The following is a 21,666-nucleotide window of genomic DNA, read 5'->3' on the forward strand; positions in this document are numbered from 1 at the left end:
AAAGCTTTTATGTACTCATCCAATTATTGTAGAAAATTATAAAAAAAAAGAAATAAATAAAATTCATTCATTCGTGGTTGTAGTGAACGAAAACATAAGATGATAAAATTTAAAATACACTGAACGAAAAAAAGTCCATATTTTATGAACTGGTTGCGATAGAACTTTTTTCTATCTGTTTTTAGAACAATCATAAGTGTAGCTATAAGCCGTTTTAGGGTTGTCCATTCTCTATTGCACACCCTGTATATTTTCAGACATATTCTAAACAAAAATTCCCAGGGAAATGGTTTCGGGAGAAGGGCCCCAATCGGAAAAATGGCGAAAATTTCCATTTTTTTTTGGTTTCCCCATATTCTTAACAGTTGAGGAACGAAATTCAAGCTAAAAAAATAATGAAATTTCAGGAACTTTTCAGTTAGGAGTTTTTTTTTCAGGAATACACTGAACCAAATCCTTACGTAAATACAACGAAAAAATTCGTTGAGCCAACGAAAATTTAATTAATTTTCAGCCGGTGAAAAATTTAACTGGCTCAACGAAATGGCTTTCATACGTTAATGAAGAACTTCATCAACTAACGAAAACTGTCGTATTTTAATGAAATTTTTCATTAAAATTTTCGATCGCGAATTAATGAATTTTTACATCACTTTACGAAAGTTTTTCATCAATTAACGTAAAATTTAATTAAACACGGTGATATTTTTATGTATTTTTTGATTAATTGATGAAAGAACTTTCGTTAGCTAACGAATTTTTTCGTAAATTTTATAAATATTTCAATTAAATTACGAAAAAATATTCGTTAGCTAACGAAACTTTTCGTTGTGTTAATAATTTTTTTTTTAAGATTATAGCAGGTATATATTTATTGGCCTTGTTATAATTATTAACAGTCCAAACAAAAAATTGGCGTTTCGACCCGGTAGAGCTCACTTGGACTCATCACTTGACTTATCCGTGAGACACCTTGTCAAAACGCAAATATTTTTTATATTCAGCTCAACTTACATAGATTTTTAAACAAAAACCTAATGTGAACTATATCCAGCAAGATTAAATTTTTAGTCCATAAAACAGAAATGCACCCGGCAACGATATTTTTTCGTTAACTGATGTATTTTTTCATAAGCCAATGTAATATTTCATTAGTATATGAAGAATTTTCATAAGCTTATGAAGATTTTCGTTAGTTAATGTTGAATTTCATAAGTTAATGAATTTTTTCGTTACTTAATTAAAACTTTGATAAAGTAACGAAAAAGTTCTTATTTTTGTTCTTCAAAATGAGTATGAAATTTTTCGTTAATTGATGAATCTTTTCATTGAATTGGATTTTTTGGCACTAAAAAGGGAGAAAAAGTGTATGAAACGTTTTCATTAATTGATGAAGGTTTTCATATTACGAAAAATTACATATTTTCGTTGAGCCAACGAAAGTTTCGTTGGGCCAACGAAAATGTAGTGTATGAAACAATTTTCGTAATTTTACGAAATTTATTATTTTCAGTGTAGGATTATGACGATTACAACTAAACTTCAACTTTTTGAATCGTTATACCTAAGAAACGGTGGGTCTTAGGAAAAAAAGTGTCATGACACTTTTTATATATAATAATCTGGTCTACAATTCTTGCATTGAAAATTTTTTGATAAGACTTACCGTTTTGCTGAAAATCGTGAAAAACCAGTTTTTGTGACCTTTTGACCCCTATAACTCTTAACGCGGACACGATATCAATGTCGATTTTTCACATCTTCATAACAAAGCCGTCATTAAGCTGTATACCAAAATTCAGCCCAGTAGGAATTTTTCCGCAGATTGGGCTTAAAAATGACTAAAATGACTGGGCTAATTAGAGTTTCTCCAGTTTCTAATTTTTTAAGCTCAAAACGTGTGAATTGAGTTTAAAAAAAAGGATTTAGAAGAACTTAAATGGTATTTATAAGAATAAGAACCAGTACCGGTCCTGGTTCTTGAAATTTTTCTTGGTACTTGTACTTAAAACTTTCCAGTACAAGGTAGTAGTATTTAAGTACTAAAATACTTTGCGAGTCTGTTTTGTTTAGGGCTTCAAGAAGTCCTGAATTTGGCAGGAGAGAACAATTTTCAACTGGTAGGAATTGTGCATTTAAGTACAACCAACTCCTACTCCCACCTTTCCGTGGTGAATGAGTGCCTAGTTCCTCAACCTAAGTTTGGATAAACCCCAAATGGGTGGTAGCAAACGAAAGATAGATGAGAATTGTTTCGACTTAGGCACTTCTCCTTTGATGCAGATGAAGAATCCCTAGATGAAGTGAAATTAGCGTTTATACAGTTCCAGTTGGGATGAACTACTTTGTAATTTTATATTTGCTACTTCAACATATTCAGTGATAAAGCCAATAAGGAGTGGCTTAACCAGCCTCCCGTTCTTGAACTTATTAAAGGACCTGATCCTCTAGGTCGAATGATCCCGCCATCGGGATAATTGACCAGCCAGCTGAAGAAAGAAGTTTCCCAAATAAGATTATCTCTGCTGTATTATTTGAACGTCTGAAGCCCTTTGTAAACAATGTGATTGGTTCGAAATGGTAACGGAGTTATGAATACCAGAGTTATGCGCGACAGAGTTACGCGCGTCAAAGTTAAGCAAAATCGAAGTTACGAATAACCGAAGTTATGAAAGACCGAGGCTACGAAAAACCGAAGTTACGAATAACCGAAGTTATGAAAGACCGAAGTTATGAAAGACCGAAGTTATGAAAGACCGAAGTTATGAAAGACCGAAGTTAGGAAAAACCAGAGTAGTTATGAACAACAAAGCTATGGAACGAGGTTTTTGGGTTGGCAACCATTGAGAGGAACGATAAACGATAGGAACGTACCAAAAAGCTAGAGCGTACCTATAGGTTGAGTCAAAGGCAAGAAAAAAATTGTATGGGACGATTGTATACAGACAGACCAGCACTACAGTCAAACGGAAAATTACTCTTGCCTACCGCTGCTACTTTAGTTTGCACAATAATGCTTTGGCGGAACAGTTGAGGAAGACCTCGTCTAAGCCGGCACAAGCAACGGGAGTGCAAAACTGGAAGCAGCTGGCTAAGGATAAAGCTGGCTGGAGAAGATTGGTTGCAAGATTGAAGCGCAGGCTGTGCACCCTAAGTACAGTAGGTGGCCACATGATTATGAACGATGAAAATTTTCAAAAAATTGTCATTAATTCTATAACTAGAACGCTAAAAACTAATTTAATTTTATTTTTTACAGTACAGTATTATTACGGTTGTATAAAACATTATGCCATTATTATTTGTTTTTTTTTTTAAGAGGCAAAGTCAAAAAAATTGATGACGATAGAGGAGACCACCATTTTTCAATATTTCGCGTGTTTTCCTTTTGTTGCAAAAATGCCTTTATTTTTTCGGGTTCTCTGTTTTTACATGAATGAGTTGTTGTTCCGTGCTTGTAATGATTCAGCCACTCACCACTAAGCTTTTCCACCAGTTGGTGTAAGGTTTTTTGCAGCATTTCGCTAAGAATCCCCAAAGAGCGTTATTTTTGGAATTCATCCCCGGAAAATTACCAAGCCTGTTTATTTTTAAATTTTTCTTACTTAGGAAGGACGTGACACTCTTAGCGTTATAGTAGAAAGCCATAATAATAATAACTGTACAGAAAAAATAAAATAAAATTAGTTTTTAGCGTAACAAATTTGTGAAAATTTTCATCGGTCATAATCATGTGGCCTACTACTGTAACCTCATTCCCGACATTTGAACTATGTCTTGATATTTATCCTCATTCCAAATATCCTGTTTTTGCCTCGACATTCCTTTTCTAAGCTTTCTTTATTCGGAAGATTTCTTATTTTGTTGATTTTTGCGAACTGGTATAAAGGGAGTATAACGGTTGACTTTTTTTTAAAGAATTAGGTATAGCTTGTTTCGATAAGGGGAAATTAGATATTATATTATATATCCCCCTGCAATTTTTAAAAATTAAAATGAGCTAATTTCCACCTCATTTTCAACAAATTACTTTGGAAATAAGGTCACACTGCTGCCTTATTATTAGTTTTGAATAAGTTTATTGTATGGTTTATTTGAAAAACTGCTAAGTTAATCAAGAGCATCTATTTTAATTTTTTTTTAAATATATGGGTATTTGGAAATTGTACCGCAACACCCTGTACACAAAATACAAAACCTGTGAAAATCTGTGAAAGTGTTACAGTTTGTATGATAATGAAGAGAGTTCATTCAAATATTGGTAAATGGGTGTCTTTTGTTCGAGAGAAATATAAATCTAGGTTACTAGTAAGCTTTTAGAACTTCTTTATCACCAAGAAAAGTATTTCCCAAGTTATAAGTAGTCCTTGGTAGTAACCGGAACCTCAACCACTTAGACTTTTCATTAATAAACTGTTTCTATATGTAACTGAATTTGAACTTCAAGAGTCTTGGACTTATTATCTTGTTTTTTAACTGTCACAACTTACGCAAATCGTCTTGCAGAAATGTAATAAACAATATTTCTAAACATTGTTGTTTTAATTTGCAATTTGTAAAATTTCATTTAGAAAAAAATAATGATTCATATTTAATGATAATTTAGCTTTCTATAAAAATGTTCTCAAAACTAATTTTACAAGTCTATTACAATTTCTTTTAATTGAAAGAATCTCTTGTGTTTAATATAAATTATGTTTACGCACACCAACACAACACTAGTCTAATTTCATTCAACAAAGTATACCGAATGTCAATGTTAATTACCGCTTTGTTACTCTTATCACGTGTTGAAAGATTAATTTTAATTAAACTTTCATCAGAACTAGTGTTTTGTTTTTTATTTGATTGCAAAGTCAAGTTTAAAAGCGTGGTAGGCTGTATAATGCATAAAACGAAGTAAGGATTTAAGAGATTCTTTTAAATATTATGCAGGATATTATATATCTAAAAAAGCACGGCATTTAAAAACCTTTTGAGCATTTTTTAAATTACCGCTCAGGATTCGTGCACTCAGCCACGCACTGCGTGGAAAAAAGCAACAAACTAACAACAATAAAGGAATTAGTAGAGAAACTTAGAAGATTACCTAGAAACCTGACCGTGCAGCTTCGATTCCGATGATTTTTTTTTTTCAAATATCGGTAATCAAAAGTACTTTAACCTCTATAGTAAAGATTAAAAATTTCAAAATTTAAATTATGACTTTTTTGGAAAAAAAAAATTCATAATTAAAGTCATATCAAAAGATTCTCTAGATTAAAATTATGTACATATGATTAAGTGATAGAAGCAATTTTCTCACAAATTGATTTCAAACACAAACAAAAATATTTGCGCAGAAGTGCAATAACTTCGCTATTAGATAAATATTAAAAAAAAAATCCGAAATTTATTCAAATTTGTAAAATTAAAATCAAGTAAATTCAATGAATAGTTGTTGAAAAACTGGTCGTTAAAACTCCGTCAAGCCAGAACTTCGACCTCTGAAAATTCCCAAAAAAAAGTTACGCTTACACCACATAGTGTATGTACTAAAAATTTACGATTACCAAAAAAAAAACCCAAAAATCCCCCAAAAATGACTTTGTTCTAAACATTAACAGTCGTATTTATTAGATTTTTGTTTACTTATACGTTATACACTACATAACTTTTTTCAAATTGTTGGAAATATGCTTTATTTAATAGAAATAATAATCACATTATTCGCTGTTAAGACAATCTGCTCTTTTGTATAAGTTTGACAGCTATAAGACAACAATAAACAAGGTTTTTGATCACATTTTCCAAATTTAAACAGTTGTACAAAGTTATACAAAGTTTATTAATAAGGGGATAAAACTTCAGTTTATCAGAAAAAAGTAAGTTTTTGAAAAAAGTAATTTTTGAAGATTTTCAATAAAAAATTTGTTTTTTTTGAAAATCTGATTTTTGAGGATTTTAGTGTACTTTGAATATTCAGTAAATAATTTGATTTTGGAAAATCTCCTATAGTAGAGTAACTAAAGCAAATTATTAGGGAACCCGGCCGAACAGCTCTGATTTTGACGATTTTTTTTTCAAACGTAGGTAATTAAAAATACTTTAAAGTCTATAGAATAAAAATTGCCGGTGTTGCCGTATTGTTTTTTAAAATTAAAATTAATTTTTTTTTTAACAAAACCATTTTTTTTTGCTTAAATTTCATAAAACAAATGATAGCAAAAGATTCTCTAGGTAATTTAAATAAAATATATAAAAGGCAGTAAATGACAATCTTCCATCGTTTAAGCGATAAATGCAATTTTCTAACATTCTGACCTCAAACACAAAAAAATATTTTGAAAACAACGGCAACACCTACAATATTTTAAAATACATTTTTAAAAAGCCAGAAGTTCATTCTTATCTCTTAAATTCAAATCCACTAAATTTAATCAAGACTTTTTGAAAAAATGGTCCTCAAACCAGAATTAAAAAAAAATTTTAAATGACTTTTTTCCAAACTTTTTCTAATAATTTAAAAAAAATTTTTGACCAAAAATATTATCAGTTGAATTTCGAAGCAAAAAAGGTAAAATCACACTTTGAAAAAAAAAAAATGAAAAATTACTTCAATTTCAATGGTTTTTTTTTAATTAAAACTGAATGTTTGCATTGAAATAATTAATTTTCTAAAAGACTGTGGTAAAAAGGAACTTTAAATTTTTGATATTTAACTTTCAACAGTAAGGGTTATTAAATGAATAAAAAATAATTTTATGTTTAGATGTTGAACTTTAAAAAAAAAATAAGTTACATTTTTTTTCAAAACTTTTATTAAAAAAAGTTCTTCGAAAATGAAATTCTTTTTAATTTTTTTCATAAACCGTAATACATATTGACATCTCCTTTTATAATTTGAAATCATAATAAATGCGGCCAAACAAATTTGAAAATAAATGCATTTTATATTACGACCAAGTTTAAAAAACGATATGTTAAAATTTTTTCAATAATTTTTTTTTTCAAAAATCTGAGTTCAATTACCATTCTTTCAAAAGCCGTTCATTCAATTAACTTAATTTTAATTTTACATATATGACTAAGCTTCTAGCTTTTAAAAAATGTGTATTTGAATATTGTAGGTGTTGCCGTTGTGTTCAAATATTTTTTTTGTGTTTGAAGTCAATTAATAAGAAAATTGCATCTATTGCTTGAACTATGGAAGATTGTCGCTCACTCCCATTTATTTTTTTTTCCTTGAATTTCCTAGACAATCTTTTGGCGTCAGTTAATTTATGAAATTTAAGAAAAATTTTTGAAAAAAATTGTTTTTTGTTTACAAAAATCTTCAATTAAATTTAAAAAATCAAAACGGCAACACCGGCAATTTTTAATCTATAGACTTTAAAGTATTTTTAATTAACGACGTTTGAAAAAAAAGATCATCAAAATCTAAGCTGTTCGGCCGGGTTCCCTAATATTGCCAATTTTTGAGCTTTAATTACTCCACTACTAAACCTAGTGTTGGCAAACGACAATTTTGGTATATGTAAATAGCTCGAGGTGGACACACGACAGAAGTTTGAATTAAAAAAAAAAGTACCTACCTGTAGGTACCTAATTTTTGGGAATTATAGGGGGCTTCGAATTTTTCAGTACAAAATTTGTTTTTTGAATATCTTCTTAACACATAGGGTGGATTTTGAAATTTTCAGTACGTACACTGTGGTGTATGCGTAACTTTTGTTGGGAATTTTCAGTACGCAATTAGTTTTTTTTTTTTTTTTAATATCTCCTAAACGTAGAGTGGGGCACTGACGATTTTTGGTTTATGTAAATAACTCGAGACGGACAATCGACAGAAGTTTTAATTTGGGAAAAAGTTAGATACCTTATTTTTGGGAATTTTAGGAAACTGAATTTTTCATTACAAAATTTGTTTTTGAAGTTATACTTCTTTTGCGAGGGTGGGTATAAAAATTTTCTTTTTGACAAGAACTGTCAAAGGGATAATCTAACTAGGTGCGCCATCTAGATGCAAAAGTTGGAAACCCCATGGACTAATATGGAATATGGAACAAAGGGTGCGTGATAAGAACATCTGGATGTTTCAATGATTAAGCTGTAAACGCATTTGAAAAAATTTCTAGTGTTCATTACACACTGCGATTTAAGGCAGTGTGTGAATCGGGTTAAATATTTAGCCGAGGCTAAGTTTGTGACACTATTGTGGTTAATAAAAAAAATGCAGCTGTTAAAAAGTTACCCTGCTCTGGGACCCGGTTAAGTTTTTATGTTCAGAGGATAATTTTTTTGCAGAAGGATTTAAGGCTTGGCCACACCGGAGACCGGAGGGTACATGCGGTAGCGGTACGGGTAGGTGTATGAAAAAAATTCCAAACTGACACATCAACGTTCAGATGTGGAATTTTTTCATATAAATACCCGTACCGCTACCGTATGTACCCTCCGGTGTGGCCAAGCCTTTATGTTTTTTTTTTTTGATAAAAATAATAATCAAAAACTGAAAATAAAGAAATAAAATTAGGAAAGTAAATACAACAGTATAGCCTTAACTACATTGGCCACTTTTTGAAAAAGTACAAAAGTGAAAAGATAATTTGTTTGTAAAAAAGAGTATGCAAATTGTTTTTCAGACAAAAAAAAAAAGCTTTCTGCATCATTTGTTTTAATTTTCGAGTCGGAAAAACTATACAAAATTGCATTTGAAAATTTTCACTTTTGTACTTTTTCACTTTTTGAGCCAATGTAGTTATAACTTATGAATGTGTATTAGGGAAACTCAATATTTTTGACTATTTATTGATGATGATGAAAAAAAATTGTTAGTGAATGTAAACATAAAAATATAATTCACACTTGGTGTTGGTGGAAGTTTGTAAATTGTATAAATATTTATAGAATAGGCGCGTCCCACCAAGAAAAAATCTCTGAGGGCTAAATGTCATTTTGAAACAAAATAATTTTGTGAGACAAGTTTCTAGAATGAATCCAATATTTTTCTAATCCAACACTTCAACTCAAACTTCACAAAAATGCAAAGTTTGTTTAAACACTCATTTGTGATAAAAATTATTTCAAAATAAAGTATTTCGTGAATCATGCGCAAAATAATAACATTTTCTTCAATTTTTTCATGTTTTTAACACTTTTATAACTGCACACCACCTAAAAAGAAACGTCAAAACAATAAGGAAACAATTTAAAGAAAGGGAAAGAAAACTGAGAAATGAATCCAAAAAATGTTCGTCTCAGAAATCTCCGAAGAAAAGTGAGAAAAGTGAGTTTTTCAGGATTTATGTATGTGCTTGTGCATTTGTATGTACAAGCCGACCCAGCCTTCGAAATTCGAGTGCCAATTTCTTTTTTTTGTTTTTATTTGCAACAATTTTGAACACAATTATACCAAAATAGTTTCTTTATTTTTTATTGTATTTGTTGTTGTTTTCTTTCGATTAACTACACTTTTTGAAGACAAAATACACAGGAATATATAATATTCCTACTTTTTGATATATTTCAAACCTGATTTATATATTTGTTGAACTACGTTTAAACTAAGCTCAACTACGTAAAAAAAGTATCGAAAAAGAAAATGCAAAGTGTAATCGCCTCAAGGGCATTGTGTTTGCACCTTGCATTTTGGGATTCAATTCAACCTGTTTCATGTATTTAAAGTGTTAAAATGTTTTTTTTTTTGTGTGTGAACATTGTTAAATGTTGTGTTCCATTGGCTTTTTTATTTTGTTTTTCATTATTTGTTTTCAGAACCATTCAGGCTTGCCATGGGAATCAGTGCTGATTTAATTGTTGTTGTGTGAATATTGAACAAAAAATACAAACTCTGTCTTGAAATGGAATACCTACGAATTTTTAAATTTTACAAATAAAGTATAAAGCCCGAATTTTGTTCAAGATTCACACAAACGCAATTTAATCAGCACTAATTCACATGGCAAGCCTGAATAATTCTGAAAACAAATAATGAAAAACAACAAAATAGCCAATGGAACACAACATTTAACAATGTTCACACACAAAAAAAAAAAAAAACATTTTAACACTTTAAATACATAATATTTTTCACTTCAACACTTGTGCCCTTAATTATGAAAGTGGACTAAGTCACTTTCAAAAATGGTCTCAAATCTAGCCTTAAAATAATTATTGTTTAAGGGGTAAAGTTTATTTGAAAGCAAAATTGCAGTAAATAAACTTCTTTATTGCTCCTCTAGTGATTTTATAAAAGAAACATAATTAAATCGTTATAAGAAAATTATTATGTAAGTTTTTCTTTAAACAATGCAAAAAGTGACTTAGTCCACTTTCATAATCATGGGCACACTTATCGATCACATTTATTATTCAATTTTTATAATTTAATAATTAATTTTCCACAAAACGAAAAACCACCGACATTTGCTTCTTTAGAAATTATGTAATAAGACATTTTTTTTACATCATCCTTATTTTATTTCCTACCATTAAGCGAAGGGTGATATAACATTGCCATATTTGATAGTGCAGGGATATGATCTTGTGGATTTTGCCTTTTTGAAGTTATATTTCTTTTACGACGCGTCGCGACCAAACATTTACTTTTTAACAAGAAATATCAAAGTAAATCAGTAAATCAATTATGGTCTGAACCTTAGTGAATTTCTGTGAGACAGAAGTATAACTTCAATCGCGTGTACATGTGTACACACACGCTTTTTTTGAATATCATCGAAACGTAGGGTGGACAAACGAGATTTCTTGTTTATATCCATTTTTCGAGGTGGACAAACGATTTTTGAAAAAAGTCATTTTTGGAGATTTTAGAAAAAAAAATATTTTTTATGCAAGTTCCTATAAAAAATTGTTGTTTTTTTTAATGTTTCCTAAACGGAGAGTGCACAAGCGATGATTTTTTATGGTATGTATATATCAAGAACTCGAGTTGGACAAACGATTGCAATTTAAAATTTTGAAGAAAAAAATAATAATTTTTGGCGATTTTTGGTATCTTTTTCAGTGCAAAATTTCTCCTATATGATGTTTGAACAAATGATAATTGTAAATATGTATAAAGAACTCGAGGTGGACAAACGATTGCAATTGGTTTAATACGTCTATCGCAAAATTTTCGTAATAAAATGTAAGATTATCTTTTAACAACATCTTCCGGCAACGCGCGGAAAAAGTCTGTATGGTTTATTAAAAGAAACTGGATCCGGTATTGCAGTTTTCAAAAAAGTATAAAAGTTTCCAAAGTTGAAGTTAGATCGAAAAATATTACAATTTGAATAAAAAACAGGGGTTTTCAGAGCAAAACAAAAATTAACACATTTTCTCGAAATGTTGTTTGTTTATTTCTTTTTGAAAGGAAGCCTCTATTTTTGTTTGTTTTGTTTTTTGTCGTTGCAAAGTAGGGATTTTCCGAAATTTCACAAGAACTGCATTTAATCGAAAACCGTAAGGATTTGGGATTAACAAAGATACCAAATTCTGAGAGCCCTTAAGTTGGCCTACCAGCATATTTCGTTTGATCCATTACTTAATTACAGAAATTAAGCTTTGGTTCACATATAAATGTAGAAACAAATTTCAGTTCAATTTAAATGTAAAAAAATGTAATTTAAAAAAATTTCTTATGTCCACATAAGCTACTCTGTCATATTGTCACAGATTTAAATGTTGAATTTTGAAAAACAAAGTTAATTAGTTAATTTTTTTTCTAACACTTCTATAAAAAAAAGTTCTTTGAAAATTAAATGCTTTTTGAATTATTTTATAAACTGGAATAGTGGAATGCATATTATCTATCTCTCTTCAAGTAATTTTTATTTGATTATTCAGAATTGAGTGGAAACAATTCAAGTGAAACCAATTGAATAATAAATAATAAATGTATCTAAAAAATAACTATGCCGGATTCGCATGCTTTTATCTCTTTCTTCTTTTTCTGAATTGCGTACAGTTTTATTTATCTAAAAAACCTTCCAACCTCTATCGGGCGTTATGATTATGATTATTTCCATGTTTACATCTGCCAATATTTAAAAAAGATTTATTTGTAACTGAGTCAAATTAAGGAAAACGCAGAATATTTCTTTCTAGATTTAAGCGGTTATTGGTTGTGGACACAGATTTTTTGTTTTTGTTGTTTTTTCTCGGTGTAGGTGCAGATTGAAAATATAAGTAGTGACAAAATTGGTCTTGCGAAGTGGGGGAAAAATTTGAGATTTAAATTTAAGAAAACAGCTTGCTTTCTATCACTCAGAAAGGAGGAAAAAAGTTTGATATCGTCTGAAGATATGTTGAAGCAGTTTATTCCAAAATGCAGAAGCATTCACGAGTGAATCAATTCATATTTCGATACGACCGCGAACTAAGAACGAACAGGAAGTCAGGCCTAAGAAATCCATTCGGTTAGCCTCAGAAATGAAACAATACAAAAACTGGGAGGTTAGCTACCGCTTTCTTAGGTCAACCCGGCGAACCCCACAGGCAGATCACTAGTGTGGATAAAGAAAAAAATTTTAATTGTATCGGTCATTATTATTAAAATCAGGGATATGAACAATAACAAAACACGAAAAATACGAGACCGCTAGCATTATTACAAAATATTTTTAGACGATAAATTAAAGATTAAATTAGAGAATTTTCATAATTTAACGATATTAATCACATTCGCAAAGGTTTTGATACTTGAAATGAACTTTAATTTTGTAAGCCGTTATGCTTAATACAAAATTATCGAAATTTCTAAATTTAAAGTTCGATTTCCTATTCATAATGAGGCATAAATATATACCAACGACTATAAAGCGACAAACCTTTTTAATTGGCCAAGCAATTCAATTCAATAAAAAACTAAAATCTATTTATCGCTCTACTTATAATATTTACCTATTTGGTAAATATATTTTCTAACGAAAACTTCAAGGACACTTCGGCACAATGAAGGACAGAAAATACATTAGTCAGCTTTTCTCCAATACAAATTTTAAATAAAACATAAGCAAATCGAAATTGTTTATAAATTTAGTTTGCCTCTTTGTACTTATGAAACTGAATCCAAAAAAAATATAAAACCAAATACAGACAAAAATAAAAAAAATTAGCAATCACGATAAGGTGTAATCCATATCCAATCCATACAGAAAAATTAACTTAATCCACCACTTATGTAGTTTACTTGGCTCATTGATTCAAATAATATCGAATTTCTCGCTGACAAAGTGTTACAATTCCCAATAGACTGTCCGCATAGAATAAAACAGACACTTTATCCTGCAACGCACGGTATAATATGGGTTTCTATGCGATACAATGTTTCATATTTTATTGGTATTTTAATAATTCACTGCGCGAGACCATATGTTTGCGAAGCAATATCACAAATACTCTTGAGCTCAGCTCTATAATTAGCACAATACAATTATTTTTAATCCAAGATAACAATCAAAGAACACTTCTGACGATGTAGGTATATTACATCGAACGAACGAACGAAAGTTTTAGCATAGGAAGACGAAACATCGAAACACGTTTCACACTGCAGTACCTGTCAGGCGGTACACATCGATTTGTGCTACTGCTGAATCGTAAGGACAACAACAAGGAAAATGAGAATCAACGACTACGATGGCGGTGGCGGCAACGATGATGATTATTATTAAAAGCAAACTATCACAGCGCAGCTAATTTTGTAAGCTATAAATATTGGTAAAAGGACAACGTGACAGGGTGTGTTGCGTGAAAATCCTTCCGCCGTTCGAAAAGAACTAACTGAGTGTGGAAATTTGATTTTTTACTTTGCCGTTGAATATACAATTTCAAAAATATAAGCAAGCACCGCCAGCGCCGCCAACTGACGACGACGACACGACACGATACTGGTACACGAAGCAGCAAGGAGAGTCTTCACTTTTCATGCCTTCCTTCATTGAACTGGCATTCTATTTCTGCTTTAGCCATGTCGGGCGCGGGCCTGGCCTTTATATTCGTTATGACTATAACTATGAAAAGTGGGGGAATTCCTGGTTTTGTATATTTAAATTTTTGTTGCAAACACATCTAAAGTTATGATTGTGTATGTAGTGGATATAATAGTGGAGCAAGCAACCATAAACTATACTTATCCTTTTAGGTCTTTAAGGTCGAGAAGGCAAAAGTTCTATTATTTAGAATGGTGTGCTTCTAGCGCTACTTACCTTTTTTGTCTCTATGTTTCGTCAATTGTCAAACGCCTTGAAAAGCGTACCATACCAACGCAGAGTTCCTATACTTAAAAAATTTGTTCAAAGCCCCTCATAACGGGTTGGATCTAGCTGGGTGACCTGTTATGGTCACCTTGACGTCAATGAAGCATGAAGCTAGCGTAAATTAGGGACGATAGTAGGGAGGCGTAATTTCCACTGATATCAATAGATTGTGGCTTGTAGATTTGTTTGCCTTTTATACCTTCATGAGTCGTGTGTCTCTGCATTAGCAATTTTATATCTATCAAGTCTAGATGATTATTGTTTGATGCTTTTGCATTATATTGTTGTTATTTTGGATTAAGTAAATGGAATGAGACCTTTATGGGGAATATAAGGAAAACAAATTTAGCCACATACAGCCAGTAACATGCAATCCTTCCAGTCGCAATGGCTTAATCAATAGTTTGTAAGGAAAATTCGTTATGGAGTGGACTGTTTCTTTTTTTTTTTATTTCGCGTGAATGTGTGAATTAAGTTTTGATTTTACGTACTTACATATATTGCTGATCTGGGGTACTTTAATGTTTATTTGCGTCATGAAATTTATTAATGTTTATAGCTCCATATGGAGTTATGTGTTTTTTAACAGATTTCACTACACAGTTTTTTAATAGTTGTAGGTTGGTATTTGTAATATATCACAAAATCAAGAGAAAATATCTTTATTACAGTTTAAATAAAATGCACGAATAGACCTCACGTCCTTGTTGTTGAAGCTCAGAATACCTTTGTATGATTGGCTATTATTGTGAATTCAATCTTTTTGATAATTTTTATTTTTGAAGTTATACTTCTTATGGGAGGGTGGGTATGAAAATTTACTTTTTGACAAGAATGTCAAAGGGATTATGACGCGATCACCCTGGGTAGCAGGGCTGTCGTTTCACCTTTAGAGTAGGCAGTACTTTAGTATTTAAAAATGTAGTACGCCGCAGTACGGCAAACATAAAACACACAACACGTTGCAAGTTACATGTTTCATGTGGCAAGTTGCATGTGGCAAGTCGTACGTGGCAAGTTGTATGTGGCAAGTTGCGTGTGGCAAGTTGCATGTGGCAAGTTGCGTGTGGCAAGTTGCGAGTGGCAAGTTACATGTGGCAAGTTGCATGTGGCAAGTTGCATGTGGTAATTTAAATGTGGCAAGTTGCCAGGGTTGCAAAAAGCTCACATTTCAGCTCAGCTCACAGCTCAGTTCAAATTTGAGCTAGGTACCATAGCTTAGCTCATTTGAGCTGAGCTGAAAGTGAGCTGAACTGAAAGTGAGCGCCCCAACTTCCAACGCCTATATCTCGGAATTTTGAAAAAATGAAAAAAAAATTTTTGATGCCAAAAGGTAGCGGGGACTCTAACCTACATTTGGGTACAACTCTCATTCCTGTAGGTCTACGCGTTCTCAAACCGGGAGAACTTAAAAGTAAAAAAAAAATAGGCACGATTCTGAAAAAATAGGCATGCTGTGGCGGTTTAACATGGAAGGCGATTTTTTAAAAATCTGATAATGTGCAAAGCGTAGGCCCATGACACAAGCTATCATTTGGCATCACTCCCAAAAATTGATCTCAAACGGTTTAATTTCCAGGAGCGTTCAAAGATTCGGGGATTTTTCGAAAAAAAAATTTACCCCAACTTTCAAACGCGATTTTCTCGGAATTTTGAAAAAAATCGAAAAACCGGATTATACCACAATCGGCTAGCTGAGAATATAAGCTTTCATATGGCACCACTCCCCTGTCTCTAGATCAAAGCGTTCCAACGACTATATCGCGGAATTTTGAAGAAAATGAAAATAAAATTTTTTGATGCCAAAAGGTAGCGGGGACTTTAATTTACATTTGGGTACAATTCCCATCCCTGTAGGTCCAGGCGTTCTCAAACCGGGAGAACTTAAAAGTAAAACAAAAATAGGCACGATTCTGAAAAAATAGGCATGATGTGGCGGTTTAACATGGAAGGCGATTTTTTAAAAATCTGACAATGTGCAAAGAGTAGGCCCATGACACAAGCTATCATTTGGCATCACTCCCAAAAATTGCTCTCAAGCGGTTTAGCTTCCAGGAGCGTTCAAAGATTCGGGGATTTTTCGAAAAAAGATTTTACCCCAACTTTCAAACGCGATTTTCTCGGAATTTTGAAAAAAATCGAAAAACCGGATTATACCACAATCGGGTAGCTGAGAATATAAGCTTTCATATGGCACCACTCCACTGTCTCTAGATCAAAGCGTTCAGCTCCCAGAAGTTTTTTCGCGCCCCCAACTTCCAACGCCTATATCGTGGAATTTTGAAGAAAATGAATAAAATTTTTGATGCCAAAAGATAGCGGCGACTCTAACCTACATTTGGGTACAACTCACATTCCTGTAGGTCCACGCGTTCTCAAACCGGGAGAACTTAAAAGTAAAAAAAATAGGCGCGATTCTGAAAAAAAAGGCATGATGTGGTGGTTTAACATGGAAGGCGATTTTTTAAAAATCTGACAATGTGCAAAGAGTAGGCCCATGACACAAGCTATCATTTGGCATCACTCCCAAAAATTGCTCTCAAGCGGTTTAGCTTCCAGGAGCGTTCAAAGATTCGGGGATTTTTCGAAAAAAGATTTTACCCCAACTTTCAAACGCGATTTTCTCGGAATTTTGAAAAAAATCGAAAAACCGGATTATACCACAATCGGGTAGCTGAGAATATAAGCTTTCATATGGCACCACTCCACTGTCTCTAGATCAAAGCGTTCAACTCCCAGAAGTTTTTTCGCGCCCCCAACTTCTAACGCCTATATCGTGGAATTTTGAAGAAAATGAATAAAATTTTTGATGCCAAAAGATAGCGGGGACTCTAACCTACATTTGGGTACAACTCTCATTCCTGTAGGTCCACGCGTTCTCAAACCGGGAGAACTTAAAAGTAAAAAAAATAGGCGCGATTCTGAAAAAAAATTCATGATGTGGTGGTTTAACATGGAAGGCGATTTTTTAAAAATCTGATAATGTGCAAAGCGTAGGCCCATGACACAAGCTATCATTTGGCATCACTCCCAAAAATTGCTCTAAAGCGGTTTAGCTTCCAGGAGCGTTTAAAGATTCGGGGATTTTTCGAAAAAAAATGTACCCCAACTTTCAAAACCGATTTTCTCGGAATTTTGAAAAAAGTCGTTAAGCGTATACCGTACGTTCTGAGCCGCACAACATGTGTAAATTTCACAGAATAAATTGAAAACTACATGGACGCAAGGAGGATGAAAGAATTAATTTATTGTTCACTTGATAAAAATGTAAAAAAAATAAGTGGGGATTAATTACTTAATAATAGAAAATAAAAATATCAAATGAAATTCATTTACATAAAACTGAATGAGAAGTATAACTTCAGTCGCGTGTACATGTGTACACACACTCTTTTTTAATTTTAATTCATTTTTATTTTAAATTATTCGAATACACATAATTTTTTAAAAATAATAAGAAATGCCTTTCTCTCAGTGACGAGATACACTAAACACGAATACTCTAAAAATGCAGGTCAATTTAAAAAAAAAAAACGGCAGCGCATAATTTCGTTATTTGATTTTTTTTTTTTGAGAAAATTTTAAAATGCAGTTTTGGATCAGTGCCGAGGAATACGTACACAAAATAAATCGAAATCGTAAGATTCATTTTTGACAAAAGTGCAATAATTGTTATATGGGAAGAATTTGTTCTAAAAACAAAAGTTAAAAAAAAATATCTTTTTCAAGCTGCAATAAAATCCGTTGACCTGTTTGATCTAGGAATTGATTTACTGATGGAATCGATTTTTGTCTTTATTTCAGAGTCAGAACTGTCATTTAGTAATTTAACCATGGGCAAGCGAGGAGACCTTATGTTAGTGCTGCAGTTTTTTTCAAATGGCAAGATATCACGAAGATTGGATGTAACTGAGGCGAGCGGATCAAGTGGAAAGTGGTATCAGCGGTCGGATCAAGACCGAAAACAAAAAAAAAAATGCCAAAGAAAACCCATTTTTACTCCACGATCAAATCGCATGTTTAGCTTGGATTTGTCTGGAAAACCGAGCTGTTATTTTTAACAGGTCTACCTCAGCGATGTTAGCACTTTTGAGATCTTAGCAAATAAGTCTCAGTTTTTACTTCGTCGCTGTGGTGAAAAATTTAATCCCGACTGCATTGTCTAGACAGTGAAACGCCTTACAAAGCCTACAAAGGTAATGATCTAGTCAGTCATCAGTGGAAGGGGCACAGGTATGTGGTAAATGGGATCATGAAACAGGACCAGTACAAAGAAGGTCTAAGAACACGGTTGTTGCCCCAGGTCAGGGAATGGTTTCCGAATGGTGACCATGCAAGAAAGAGCTCCTTGCCACAAAGCCCAAACTGTAAACACTTATTTGCAAGAAATTAATATCCCTCTCTTGGACTGGCCAGGTAATAGCCTAGACATGAACGCAATCAAAAATGTGTGGGAGTTGATAAAGAGAGAAGTGGCTAAGGAAATGATAACAACATAAACTCAACTATTGGAAAAAATTATTCATGTGTGGAATCATCATCCACAGCATACCGCACAGAATTGAAGCTTTAATAGTGGCAAGAAAATGGTAAATATTAAAATTTTGTTGAATAATTTTAATTTTGCTCAAAATACCAATAAATATAATTTTTGTCAATAAATACGATATTTTTTAATTTATAAATATTAGGAAATTGCAGTAAATTATACAAAAAGATTCAATTATCTAGGTACAATAAAATTTTTAAATCTTCGTGTCGATGGTCATGAAAATGTACGGGCAAGTAAAAACAAAGGTAAGATGTTCCTAATCAAAGTCGGTGTGCCTTTTTCGACTAATTACTTTAATGGAACTGTGCTTCTCAAGCGCGATAATTTCAAATATTTTGGATCTATGATCAACAGTGAAGAATTTTTTAATGACGATATCAACCATCGCATAAATTTAGGGTGGATGAATTGGCGAGATAACTCTGCCATCTTCTGTAACCAAAAAATGCTCCTGTACTTAATATTGCAGTTGTTCGCATAGCACTTACATACGGTTCAAAACGGTATGCAATGTACAAAACGTATGAGAGTAAATTGACAGCAGTTGAGAAGATGATGCGTTGCATAACAGCAAAAAGCAAGAAACCCCGAAGAAGACTTCTCGTCAAAAATACCGTCTTGAATCAAAAAACCTGCGAAATAGTAAGGGAAGGAAAAAAAATCGTTTTTTTTTCATTTAAAATCGTTTTTTTCTTAACAACTTCAACCGATTTGAGCGAGCCAAAAACGAACGATATTATAATCTTTTTTTACATATTATTAAACCTTAGACCCTAATAATACTTCTGACCACTATTACATTGCAAAATTAGAGTACTTTTTTTCGGCCTTACAAAAGTGACACACCCTAATGTGTATACACATGTACAAGCGATACTTTTCACTCACATAAATTGGCTTAGCAGGTTCACACCATAACAAAAAAAAAACCTGTTTTAATAACAATGAGAACAAGATGGTTCCATGATCATAATGTTAAGTTTGATATTCTTGTGAAAAAGTAATTTTTCATTCTGTACAAACGCCGCACAGTGGTTCCCAGATGGAAAAAACTCAAAAAAGTGAAACAATTTTTTCAATTTTTTTGATTTGGTTTTTTGATTAAAAATATATTTAAATACAGAATGCAATCAATTTTAATTTTTTGCATAGCCTGGGTCCCGAGTATACTTAGCTCAAACTAGATTCTTTAAAATTTTGGAAATTTCGTTCTTTTTTTCTGCAACTTTTGACGAATTTTTTTTTTAAGAATAGAGCTTTTTTTAAAAAAAAAAAAGTATGTAGTGTTGTTAATGGTATATTTGTCCTTAAGTCTACATTTACCGTTTGTTGAATTTGCTTTTGAATCAGAAAAACCAGAATATTATATGAAGAAACCTGTAGAGCGAATAGTTTTTACTCTTTGTCGGCCTATAAAAAAAAAGCTCCACGATGCTCCACGTTCATTTTAGTATTAATTTAAAGCTTATGATATATACTATTTATGGTGTTAAAACAAATGACCCATATTGACCCATTCTCCTGTAAGAGCTTCTTGAGTGTAGCAATGCGTTTCACTCAAACAGCACTTGAAATTGGCTTCTGGTATTACCGTTTCTAATTTAACGGCTTTTTTTTTTTGTAAAATAAAGTGGTTTACATTATAAAAGGTATATGTAGTCATCACTGATAAACCAAAAAATAAAGAAAAATCAAAAATTTTCAAAAAAAAGGGAAAATATCAAAAAACGGTATAAATTTAACTTTTTTTTTTGAAAACTTTTAATTTTCTTTGGCTTATCTAAAATTTAAACGGTATGTTTTAATAAAATGTTGAAATAAACTCAAACGAATTTAATTTTGCTCATAATCAACCATAGTTATAAAATAGCGGCACATTTTCTAAGAAACCGTAAAAAGGCCTATTTTGATAGCTTTTCTAAAATGTTCTCAAATGTAAGAAAACATTTTTTTTAACAAAGTAAACTTAATTTATTTGTAGAGAATTAAATGAAGTTTTCAAATGTATTCTTAAATTCTCTGTAAGGTGATCCGTTGTTGAGATATTGATAGTCAAAGTCAAAACTATGGTTTTTGTTTTGCAGTCTAAAAAAAATCATAAAAGTTTGAAACAAAAAGAATTTTAAAGCCAAATAAATAGCCTTTCTAAAAATGATAATCATTTTTTCGCAAAAAATGTTCCCACTTTTTTTTAGAGAAAAGTAAAAACAAAACAAATTTGGAAAATTTTGATATTTGAATAGTTCCAGATCTAGTTATTTTACCATTAGAAATAAAATATTTAGTTATTAAATCCTAAAACAAGACGAATGTAGCTTTCACATGCTTTTTGTTTTGTCATGATACGATCATTTTTTTACTGAGATACAGCCTATCGAAAATCACTAAAAAAAATCACAATTTTTTGGGCTAGTAAGTAAGTAGTAAGGTGCTATAATAATTCTGAAACTTTTTAGTTATTTGCTTTCTCAAAACCTTCTTTGTATTCAGTTTTAATTAAGTTTTAAAAGTATAAGAGAAATTCACATCACAAAAAAAAAAGGAAACAAAAATAATAAATATACCTACTCGTATTAATCAATACAACTTTTGAAAAAAATGAGTAATTTTAAAGTACGACGCACAATTTTTAGATCACGATGAGAATTCGTTTTATTTAATTTATATACCAAATTTCAATCAAATCGGTCCACCCGTTCAGTTTTTATAGGTTTTTTCCACTTCCTCCAAAGAAGGGAACCACTGTGCGCCGGAAAAGAAGTACCTACCTAATGATTTCAAAAATTATGCAGAAAGCTTAGATTTGGGTTAAAAAACAATTTGTGTACCTACTATTTTTTTCTCGAAAATTGCGCTAGTGATAAATATATT

The 21,666-nt window shown here is 31.7% G+C and overlaps 1 protein-coding gene across 3 annotated transcripts in view; it reads right to left on the reverse strand.

The window, feature by feature from the left end:
* The window catches only part of LOC129907838 (glycine receptor subunit alpha-2), a 78,758-nt gene extending 65,005 nt beyond the window's left edge, over positions 1-13,753 (reverse strand). For 2 of the 3 annotated variants that reach the window (XM_055984235.1, XM_055984234.1), the window contains exon 1: positions 13,544-13,753. The gene's annotated coding sequence lies outside the window, so the exon portion shown is untranslated. Of the gene's footprint in view, positions 1-13,214; positions 13,519-13,543 lie in introns of those variants that run through there. The other variant, XM_055984233.1, reaches the window with a different exon arrangement.
* Positions 13,754-21,666: the final 7,913 nt, after the last annotated feature.

This window comes from Episyrphus balteatus, chromosome 1 (genome assembly GCF_945859705.1).
Source record: "Episyrphus balteatus chromosome 1, idEpiBalt1.1, whole genome shotgun sequence".
NCBI classification, from domain to species: Eukaryota; Metazoa; Arthropoda; class Insecta; order Diptera; family Syrphidae; genus Episyrphus; species Episyrphus balteatus.